This window comes from Lolium perenne, chromosome 6, assembly GCF_019359855.2.
Source record: "Lolium perenne isolate Kyuss_39 chromosome 6, Kyuss_2.0, whole genome shotgun sequence".
Lineage (NCBI taxonomy): Eukaryota > Viridiplantae > Streptophyta > Magnoliopsida > Poales > Poaceae > Lolium > Lolium perenne.
The window spans coordinates 41,984,976-41,995,243 of record NC_067249.2 but is presented as its reverse complement, the minus strand read 5'-3'; the positions used below and the strand labels follow the sequence as shown (position 1 = coordinate 41,995,243).

Genomic DNA, 10,268 nt, shown 5'->3' with positions numbered 1-10,268 from the left:
TCAAGAGTTTTCTACTGGATAAATTACACAAGTAATTAAATCGAATGAAATAGACAACAAGCTTAAATTTCCACTCTAAATACTCGTGCATGTCAAAAAACGTTACGGATTTCTGCACTGTCTGATTGGACCGTCTCATGGATGCTGACGGACAAAACTATCAAAGGATGGGAAGGACAACTTTGACCCAAAATAAATATCACATACCCGCAAAAACAATATCACATGACAATTTACTTATTGACCCTCATTGACCTCATACGTATACCTAACCTTCATAGTCTTATATACCAAGAAAACTACTTCTACTAAACTCTCAAGGTTTTTTGGTTACCCTACAACACTCTGCCAAGATTTGTAGATATTTAAAGATATTATGGGCAAGTACAAATACAAATGCACTTTAATACATTAGAAGGGCTTCTGTTTTAACAAAATATTCCCTTAACATCTGAAATTCAATTAAAAAATAAAAATCCTAACAAAATATAGCTCCAGATAGCACATCAAAAACATAGTTGTAAGGATAAATAGTATAATGGCATTGAAAACATGCATCTTAATATGTAATACTTGAGAGTGGATTCGGTGAACATGGGGATACGTGAGCACCCCTTGGCAGCCGTTTGATCCGCTCTGAGATTCGGTTACAGGCAGGTTGGCGGTTGACTGGTCTTTGTCTTATGCAGCACTAATTCTACACTAGGCGTGGGCTGAGTGTTCCTCTCTCCAATAATTGCTGCCGCCAATCATTAGCATTGCATGCTCGGGTGCTTCTTTGGCGGGCTATTTTGCGCGATAGCTAAAAAAAGGCGCGTACCAGCGCATGAAGGAATCTTTCCATTCTCTGGCTCTGTATCGCTCGTGATCTCTACGGCAGTCACAACAACTACAAGAGCATCCGTAGACGGCCGTAAGCAAAAAAAGTGTCCCAGTGGCTGGTCTATATGGACGTCTAATTTAGACGACCTCCACATCCTGGTACCCATCGTCCAGATCTGGACGACGGTGCCACGCTCGTCCATCCCAACTGCTCGGCCGCGAGCTGCCTCCCGCGTCCATCCAGAAGAGTTGGAGGACCAGGACGAGCGCCACTCCCGCAACTTCGTCGCTGCCCCGCTCGCCAGCTCCAGGTACGCCATTTTTTTCTCGGGGTAGTAGGTATGCGAGAGAGAAATTGGATGGGGACGAGGGGGAGCTCGACCCTGGCACCTTGGCAGGCGCCGGATCCGGCCGCCGGCGCTCTAATTTAGCCGAATTCGGTGGCAAGGCGGTGGTTGCCCAGCCCTTGTATTTGAGGAAGAGAAAATGAGGTGGCCGGGCACCAGATGCGTGGATGCGAGCAGGTCTGGGCGTTTCTTGCTTGGCGGCGGCCAGTGCACGGGCGGAAGGGAGTTGGGGGCGGTGGAGGAGAGGATGGGGCGGGAGGGGCTGCATCGGTGGAGGAGGGTCCTGGGCTATGGAGAAGATGGGGCTTGGTTGTATATACGGTATTTGACTTTGCTGTTAGATGGGGCGCATGATTGATGAAATCACAGAGGCAATGTCCACTGTGACTACGCGTGTATACAATCTTTGGAAGATCCTGAAGTTAGATAACCGTGAGACTATTATATCTTGTAGATATAGATGAAACAAGAGATAAAACTGACGCTGCTACTACTAAATTTTCTATTGTTTGTACATGAAGTATGTAAGAATTTTGATGCCCCTGCTACTGAAATTTTCTACTACTCAATTCATTAATGGCTACTGAATTTTGTAGATGTTGGTACAGACACAAATAAATGTGCAAGATGAAATGAAATTGACTAGATAGTACATGATGGATTATACATCACTCGTGTCCAAACTTTTGGCAGATCAGATCGTCTTGAAGCTAAGAGTGATCATGTCTATTGCTTGGGTTCTTTTTCCGTCACTCTATGAACCGTCTATATATCAATTTCATTGACTAAGCTGTGTTCTTCTTCAGTTTTTTTTTTGGCCTTTAGTGTGTGATGCTTCTGTATTTCATTGACTAAGTTGTGCTCTGCTATGTCCAGACGGCGCTGGAGCTGGCGGTGGCGACGAGCTGCTCAGGACTTGGTGTGAAGGGCCGGTACTAAAATATTGTTTAAGGCTTTAGGACTTGGTGATAAGAACGAATATGTGATGTGAGCATACTGTGCGGTCCGTGAGTGAAGAATCTTGAACAGTGCTTGTTTTGGCTTGTTTAATCATGTGCCAGAGATACTTTGAGCTGACTGCTAGCTGCTAAAAAAAATACCAGCTAAGGCCGCACTGTTCATCTTCTCCTACCTCCAACCTCTGAAAACAACTGCATGTGCTGTTGGTCTCGTAACCCCATTCGAACGTGATGATAGTGAGCATCGGAGATCTTGCTATTTTGCACGGATTACTAAATGAAAGGTCGATTAAGCTCGTTGTGGTTCTAGTTCACCTTCCAGACGGAACGAATTACAGCGCGGCATGATACTCCTTCATCTTGCCCGCGGAACGAATTACAGCGCGGTATATTCATCGGATAGATCGGTCAACGGTGTGGAGAATCGTGGTTGCTCAGATGTTCATGCGCCGCTGGATGTAATTGCCGGTGGCTCCAACTGCGAAAAATGTTAATCGACCTGCACACATACAAGAAGTACCTGCAGATGGTGAAAATATCACATATAGCAACTACTTGGAAAACGTTAATAATGGTTGGTTTTTGAATACGTCCATGTTGAACGGTTGGAAGGGGAGCATGTGGGCGTGGGCCCCATATTTTAAATTCAAACTATTGGGTCCACTAATGTGGGTCCCTCTATTTGAATTCAAATGTAGGGCCTGCATGAATAGTACCAATGTGAGTAAGATATTTGAATTCAAAATGTGGGGCCTGCATGATTTGGGAGTTGGGTTAAAAGCTAATGTGCATGCATAAGTGGATATGGTGATAACCATGTGGATCTGACACTGCCACGTGTCGGACGTTCAGGGGGTGCTCACATATCCCCCTGTTCACCAGGCTTCATTTGGTAATACTTTCTCCATTCCAAATTGATTGTCACGGTTTTGGTCAGATTTGGTCTACATACCTATCTAGACACGTTTCAGTCCATATGTTGGCTCATTTTGCAAAAATATCCGCGACAACTAATTTGAAACATAGGGAGTAATTACTATTTTAAATGTATTTAAGATAGAAATATTGAAGAATGTATAAAAATGTGACATACATTACCTTGAAAATAAATAATGACAAGGTTAAAAAAGTTTTATATAAATAGATGAGAAGGGCGGAATTTAATCTACATTTGGGCGACACATTGGAGCATTCCTCCGCTAGAGGACTTTGTCCTTGATTTTCCAGCATATAGACATCGTTCAACCATGCAATACACTACCATTAGGCTTTAGGCGTCGTCCCAAGCGTACAAATATCATCACCGAAGCTACTGTATGAGTATTTTACCCTTAACCATTATTTGGGTTAACAATGACACCGAAGCTATTGTGTGGACTAATGGTTTCTATAAGTGTATACACATGTTTTAGTCCGCATATGAGGTTGCAATTTGGTGAGAAAGGGTTTTAGTCCGCATACGAGGTTGCAAGGTGGTGAGAGACCCCCCAATTGATGTTCTCAAGAAGCGACGGTGTTTTGGCTCTTTTCTCTATTGGTTATATTTGAGTCTATAGGAAACACCGCTCTATTAAGAGGGGCAGTCTCGATGAGCTTAAAGGGGATGTTGCCAAAGCCACATATACACATCCTACCACATATTCTTCACACCAAAAATGCTGAGTGGTATAGTTGTTCCGAGAAACTTTCCGTTTGAGCAAAGTTGGGAACCATGACATAGGGTTCTGGAGGAGGAACCGCAGTTCCAGGAAGGTCGGCACACAACCCGTCATGCCGAGTGATGCTGCCGGGTAACCTAGCACACAGCCCGGCATACCAGGTGCTGCTGCCGGGCAGCCCGGTATGTAGCCCGACATGCCGGGTGGTATACCGGAATTTTCGGTACCTGCCGGGTCCTCTGGCGGGTGCCTCGACTCTGGCTTCAAACGACTCTTTTTCTCGGGAGGACTATATAAGCCACTTCTTCCTTGAAGAGGTAAGACGACCAGTGCAAAAGCTCAAGATATTTCTTTCTCTCTCTCTCACACTCCATTGTTGAGCTCCAAAACCTTCAGATCTCCCTCCTCCTCCAACCAAACTTAAATTCCTTTGGGAAAAAGCTTGAGGGGGCCTAGATCTACGATTCCACCAAGCCAAATCTCATTCCCCCTTGAGTTCATCGAGCTAGCTTGTTACTCTTGGGTTTTGTGGAAACCCTAGGTGTCTAGTGTCACTCGGAAGCATTCCGGTTGTGGATTTGCTCCAAAAGAATTTGTGAGGGTTTGGAGGCTACCTTTAAAGTCTACCACAATTGAGTGAGCTATTCCTTCGTGGGATAGGCTCCGGAGAAGAAGGTGAGCCTTCGTAGCATTTGGGAAGTCCTTCGTGGGACCCACACCTCTCCAATCTTAGCAAAAAGCGGGCCTGGCTCCCTAGTCTATAGATCCGCGTGTGTTCTGATGGCCGGCGGTGGTGGCCACAATTTTAGTTCCTCTGTTGCGCTGGGCTGCTCCCACGTTACAGCCAGGGACAGCCCATACTTTCCAGATTAAAAAAACGAACAGTAAATGCTAGCCTCATAGAACAAAAAACACACACACACACAAAAGTACTACCCTGATACTAGCTAGTGACTAAAAAAAAGTATCCTGATACTACGGTCAAGCAATGCAGCAGAACTACCAGTTCACATTTCACGGCACGATTTTATAAATTAGCTTTTTAAAAACGCAAATAATGCCGGGGTAAGTTGGTTTCGAGACGGCTAGATGGGTCACGAGCTAGTTACATCATTGCCATCTCTTTGTATTTAAATGTTTTGGTACCTCTAAGGTGGATACTTTACACTAGTTTCTCTTGTACAAGTAATAATCAAATAAACTCAAGAGTTTTCTACTGGATAAATTACACAAGTAATCAAATCGAATGAAATAGACAACAAGCTTAAATTTCCACTCTAAATACCCGTGCATGTCAAAAAACGTTACGGATTTCTGCACTGTCTGATTGGACCGTCTCATGGATGTTGACTGACAAAACTATCAAAGGATGGGAAGGACAACTTTGACCCGAAATAAATATCACATACCCGCAAAAACAATATCACGTGACAATTCACTTATTGACCCCTCATTGACCTCATACCTATACCTAACCTTCATAGTCTTATATACCAAGAAAACTACTTCTACTAAACTCTCAAGGTTTTTTGGTTACCCTACAACACTCTGCCAAGATTTGTAGATATTTAAAGATATTATGGGCAAGTACAAATACAAATGCACTTTAATACATTAGAAGGGCTTCTGTTTTAACAAAATATTCCCTTAACATCTGAAATTCAATTAAAAAATAAAAATCCTAACAAAATATAGCTCCAGATAGCACATCAAAAACATAGTTGTAATGATAAATAGTATAATGGCATTGAAAACATGCATCTTAATATGTAATACTTTCTCCGTTCCAAATTGATTGTCACGGTTTTGGTCAGATTTGGTCTACATACGTATCTAGACACGTTTCAGTCCATATGTTGGCTCATTTTGCAAAAATATCCGCGACAACTAATTTGAAACATAGGGAGTAATTACTATTTTAAATGTATTTAAGATAGAAATATTGAAGAATGTATAAAAATGTGACATACATTACCTCGAAAATAAATAATGACAAGGTTAAAAAAGTTTTATATAAATAGATGAGAAGGGCGGAATTTAATCTACATTTGGGTGACACATTGGAGCATTCCTCCGCTAGAGGACTCTGTCCTTGATTTTCCAGCATATAGACATCGTTCAACCATGCAATACACTACCATTAGGCTTTAGGCCTCGTCCCAAGCGTACAAATATCATCACCGAAGCTACTGTATGAGTATTTTACCCTTAACTATTATTTGGGTTAACAATGACACCGAAGCTATTGTGTGGACTAATGGTTTCTATAAGTGTATACACATGTTTTAGTCCGCATATGGTGGTGAGAAAGGGTTTTAGTCCGCATACGAGGTTGCAAGGTGGTGAGAGACCCCCCAATTGATGTTCTCAAGAAGCGACGGTGTTTTGGCTCTTTTCTCTATTGGTTATATTTGAGTCTATAGGAAACACCGCTCTATTAAGAGGGGCGGTCTCGATGAGCTTAAAGGGGATGTTGCCAAAGCCACATATACACATCCTACCACATATTCTTCACACCAAAAATGCTGAGTGGTATAGTTGTTCCGAGAAACTTTCCGTTTGAGCAAAATTGGGAACCATGACATAGGGTTCTGGAGGAGGAACCGCAGTTCCAGGCAGGTCGGCACACAACCCGTCATGCCGAGTGATGCTTCCGGGTAACCTAGCACACAGCCCGGCATACCGGGTGCTGCTGCCGGGCAGCCTGGTATGTAGCCCGACATGCCGGGTGGTATACCGGAATTTTCGGTACCTGCCGGGTCCTCTGGCGGGTGCCTCGACTCTGGCTTCAAACGGCTCTTTTTCTCGGGAGGACTATATAAGCCACTTCTTCCTTGAAGAGGTAAGACGACCAGTGCAAAAGCTCAAGATATTTCTTTCTCTCTCTCTCACACTCCATTGTTGAGCTCCAAAACCTTCAGATCTCCCTCCTCCTCCAACCAAACTTAAATTCCTTTGGGGAAAAGCTTGAGGGGGCCTAGATCTACGATTCCACCAAGCCAAATCTCATTCCCCCTTGAGTTCATCGAGCTAGCTTGTTACTCTTGGGTTTTGTGGAAACCCTAGGTGTCTAATGTCACTCGGAAGCATTCGGGTTGTGGATTTGCTCCAAAAGAATTTGTGAGGGTTTGGAGGCTACCTTTAAAGTCTACCACAATTGAGTGAGCTATTCCTTCGTGGGATAGGCTCCGGAGAAGAAGGTGAGCCTTCGTAGCATTTGGGAAGTCCTTCGTGGGACCCAGACCTCTCCAATCTTAGCAAAAAGCGGGCCTGGCTCCCTGGTCTATAGATCCGCGTGTGTTCTGACGGCCGGCGGTGGTGGCCACAATTTTAGTTCCTCTGTTGCGCTGGGCTGCTCCCACATTACAGCCAGGGACGGCCCATACTTGCCAGATTAAAAAAAACGAACAGTAAATGCTAGCCTCATAGAACAAAAAAACACAGAGACACACAAAAGTACTACCCTGATACTAGCTAGTGACTAAAAAAAAGTATCCTGATACTACGATCAAGCAATGCAGCAGAACTACCAGTTCACATTTCACGGCGCAATTTTATAAATTAGCTTTTTTAAAACGCAAATAATGCCGGGGTAAGTTGGTTTCGAGAAGGCTAGATGGATCACGAGCTAGTTACATCATTGCCATCTCTTTGTATTTAAATGTTTTGGTACCTCTAAGGTGGATACTTTACACTAGTTTCTCTTGTACAAGTAATAATCAAATAAACTCAAGAGTTTTCTACTGGATAAATTACACAAGTAATCAAATCGAATGAAATAGACTACAAGCTTAAATTTCCACTCTAAATACTCATGCATGTTAAAAATGTTACGGATTTCTGCACTGTCTGATTGGACCGTCTCATGGATGCTGACTGACAAAACTATCAAAGGATGGGAAGGACAACTTTGACCCAAAACAAATATCACATACCCGCAAAAACAATATCACATGACAATTTACTTATTGACCCCTCATTGACCTCATACATATACCTAACATTCATAGTCTTATATACTAAGAAAACTACTTCTACAGCACTCTGCCAAGATTTGTAGATATTTAAAGATATTCTGGGCAAGTACAAATACAAACGCACTTTAATACATTAGAAGGGCTTCTGTTTTGACAAAATATTCCCTTAACATCTCAAATTCAATTAAAAAGTAAAAAATCCTAACAAAATATAGCTCCAGTTAGCACATCAAAAACATACTTGTAATGATAAATAGTAGAATGGCATTGAAAACATGCATCTTAATATGTAATACTTTCTCCGTTCCAAATTAATTGTCACGGTGTTGGTCAGATTTGGTCTAGATACGTATCTAGATACGTTCCCGTCCATATGTTGGCTCATTTAGCAAAAATATTCGCGATAACTAATTTGAAACAGAGGGAATAATTACTATTTAAAATGTAATTAAGATAGCAGTATTGAAGAATGTATAAATAATGTGACATACATTACCGCGAAAATAAATAATGACAAGGTAAAAAAGTTTTATATAAATAGATGAGAAGGGTGGATTTTAATCTACGTTGTGGCGACAAATTGGACCATTCCTCCGCTAGAGGACTTTGTCCTTGATTTTCCAGCATATGGACATCGTTCAAGCAGGCAATACACTACCATTAGGTTTTAATTAGGCCTCGTCCCAAGCGTACAGATATCATCACCGAAGCTACCTTGCCCATCTGCATAGACACATACCCTTGCTCGTCGCCATATCCCCCAATGCGGATCACACACACTCTCAGTCCTAGATGCCAATGTGTTTAGTCAAGGCACACCTCTTCATCGGGGGAGGTGCACTCTCCCCACCTTTCAATGGAATAACATTAATACAAGATGTCGAAGGTCCATTCATGCATGGAAAATATCGGAGTTGGACAATATATAAGAATGCAATTTTTTTTGGGTTATCTAGGAGCTTAAGGAGAGGAGTGATTCACGTTAACTCCTACGCTCACGTGCCTTGTCACGCCATGTGTGTGTTGATCCGAGTTGGGTAGAGCTAATTCTTGGTGTTTGGCAAAGAATCGGATTTTAGTCCATTGTGGGTTTCAAATGCGAGTTGTGTCCTACTTCTTAGTGGAATATTACATAAGAAGGATAAGGGCAATCACAACATGAGTGTGGGAAATTGGAGGCCTAGCTACATGTAAACCTTTATTTAAAAAACAAAAATCATATATACAAGTTGGAAAAAATAAAAATAGTTTGGATGTAGTCAATAATGCATCGTACAAACGTGAAAAACCTAATATCAAATCCTTTATATTCTAGGCTACAAATTATAAATGGACATTTAATAGTTTTGAAATGTGCACCATTTGCTTTTTTTTTTTTGCGAAACCTAGTACAGACGCAGACGTTACACATACGTACATGCACTCACACCTATAAACACGCACACGCACACTCTATCCTTATGAGCATCTTCGAGAGATGAGTCCAAAAAACTGATTCGACGGGTCTTGAGATTGACGAAGTAACCACGGACACTTGACTGTTGATGGAAACATCGCCTCCCACCAAAGAATATTTCATCTTTTAATGAGATACCAAAGTGTCAAATCTAGAATTTGAACTTTAATGGACTAGGGGTGCCACTGTCCTCCTAACCATCCAACCACAGATCGATTCTCCCATTTGCTATACTAGAATTTAACGAAAAATGCTTTTAGCTCTCGAGATCATGTGCTCCTGCCATATAAAAAATACTTTTGCAAGTTATAAAAAATCAATAACAGTTCTGGAAATTGTCAATAATACATCTCACAGTCATGTAAAATCTAAACCAAAACTTCTTTTTATTTTGAGCTGGATAAAAAAGTAAAATCTAATATGTTTTAGAAATTTGAAAATATACTACTCAGATCTACACTTGTGTTATTTTTGTGTAGCTTAAAATATAAAGTGTTTGGAGTTAATTTTTGTCACGATTGTGGGATACATCAGATTTTTTTGAAACTTAAAAATATAGTTTCTGATTTTTTTTTAACTACTTGTGCTCATGTGCACCAAATCTCTTGTTCAGAATACGAACTTCTATCATTTTTGTGTGTAGCCTAAAATATAAAGTTGCCTCTATGAAACTTTACATGTTTATAGCATACATCTAGATTTGGTTTTTCAGATTTTCCGAATTTTTCTTATGCGGCGGAGGACTTGTGAAATGGCGGCCGCCATGGATCTGATTCAGCCACGCCTTCAACCTAGGCCACCGGATTCGACCTCGTCGGAGCTCCTTCTTTCGCCTAGGTAGTTTCTGCCGCCCGAATTGACCGATTTGGTCGCTGCATGTTCTTGGAGTCCGATCTATTCAAGCATTTCTTAAGATTCAACCACAGATAAGCACTTCAACCTTGACCTCATCGAGCAAATGATGTTCCCCCTTCATTCATTTTAGTTTCCTATTTATTGGTGTGTGAGGTGAAATCGTTCATTATTTGATTTGAACACCAAATCGAAAA

At 41.7% G+C, this 10,268-nt stretch overlaps 1 long non-coding RNA gene across 1 annotated transcript; it reads left to right on the top strand.

Annotated features, from left to right (window-relative positions):
• The first annotated feature begins 527 nt into the window (after positions 1 to 527).
• On the top strand, positions 528 to 2,300 carry LOC127308233 (uncharacterized). Its single transcript, XR_007856361.2, has 2 exons — positions 528 to 1,133; positions 2,046 to 2,300. It is a non-coding gene; the product is annotated as an uncharacterized lncRNA (long non-coding RNA).
• The last annotated feature ends 7,968 nt before the right edge of the window (positions 2,301 to 10,268 follow it).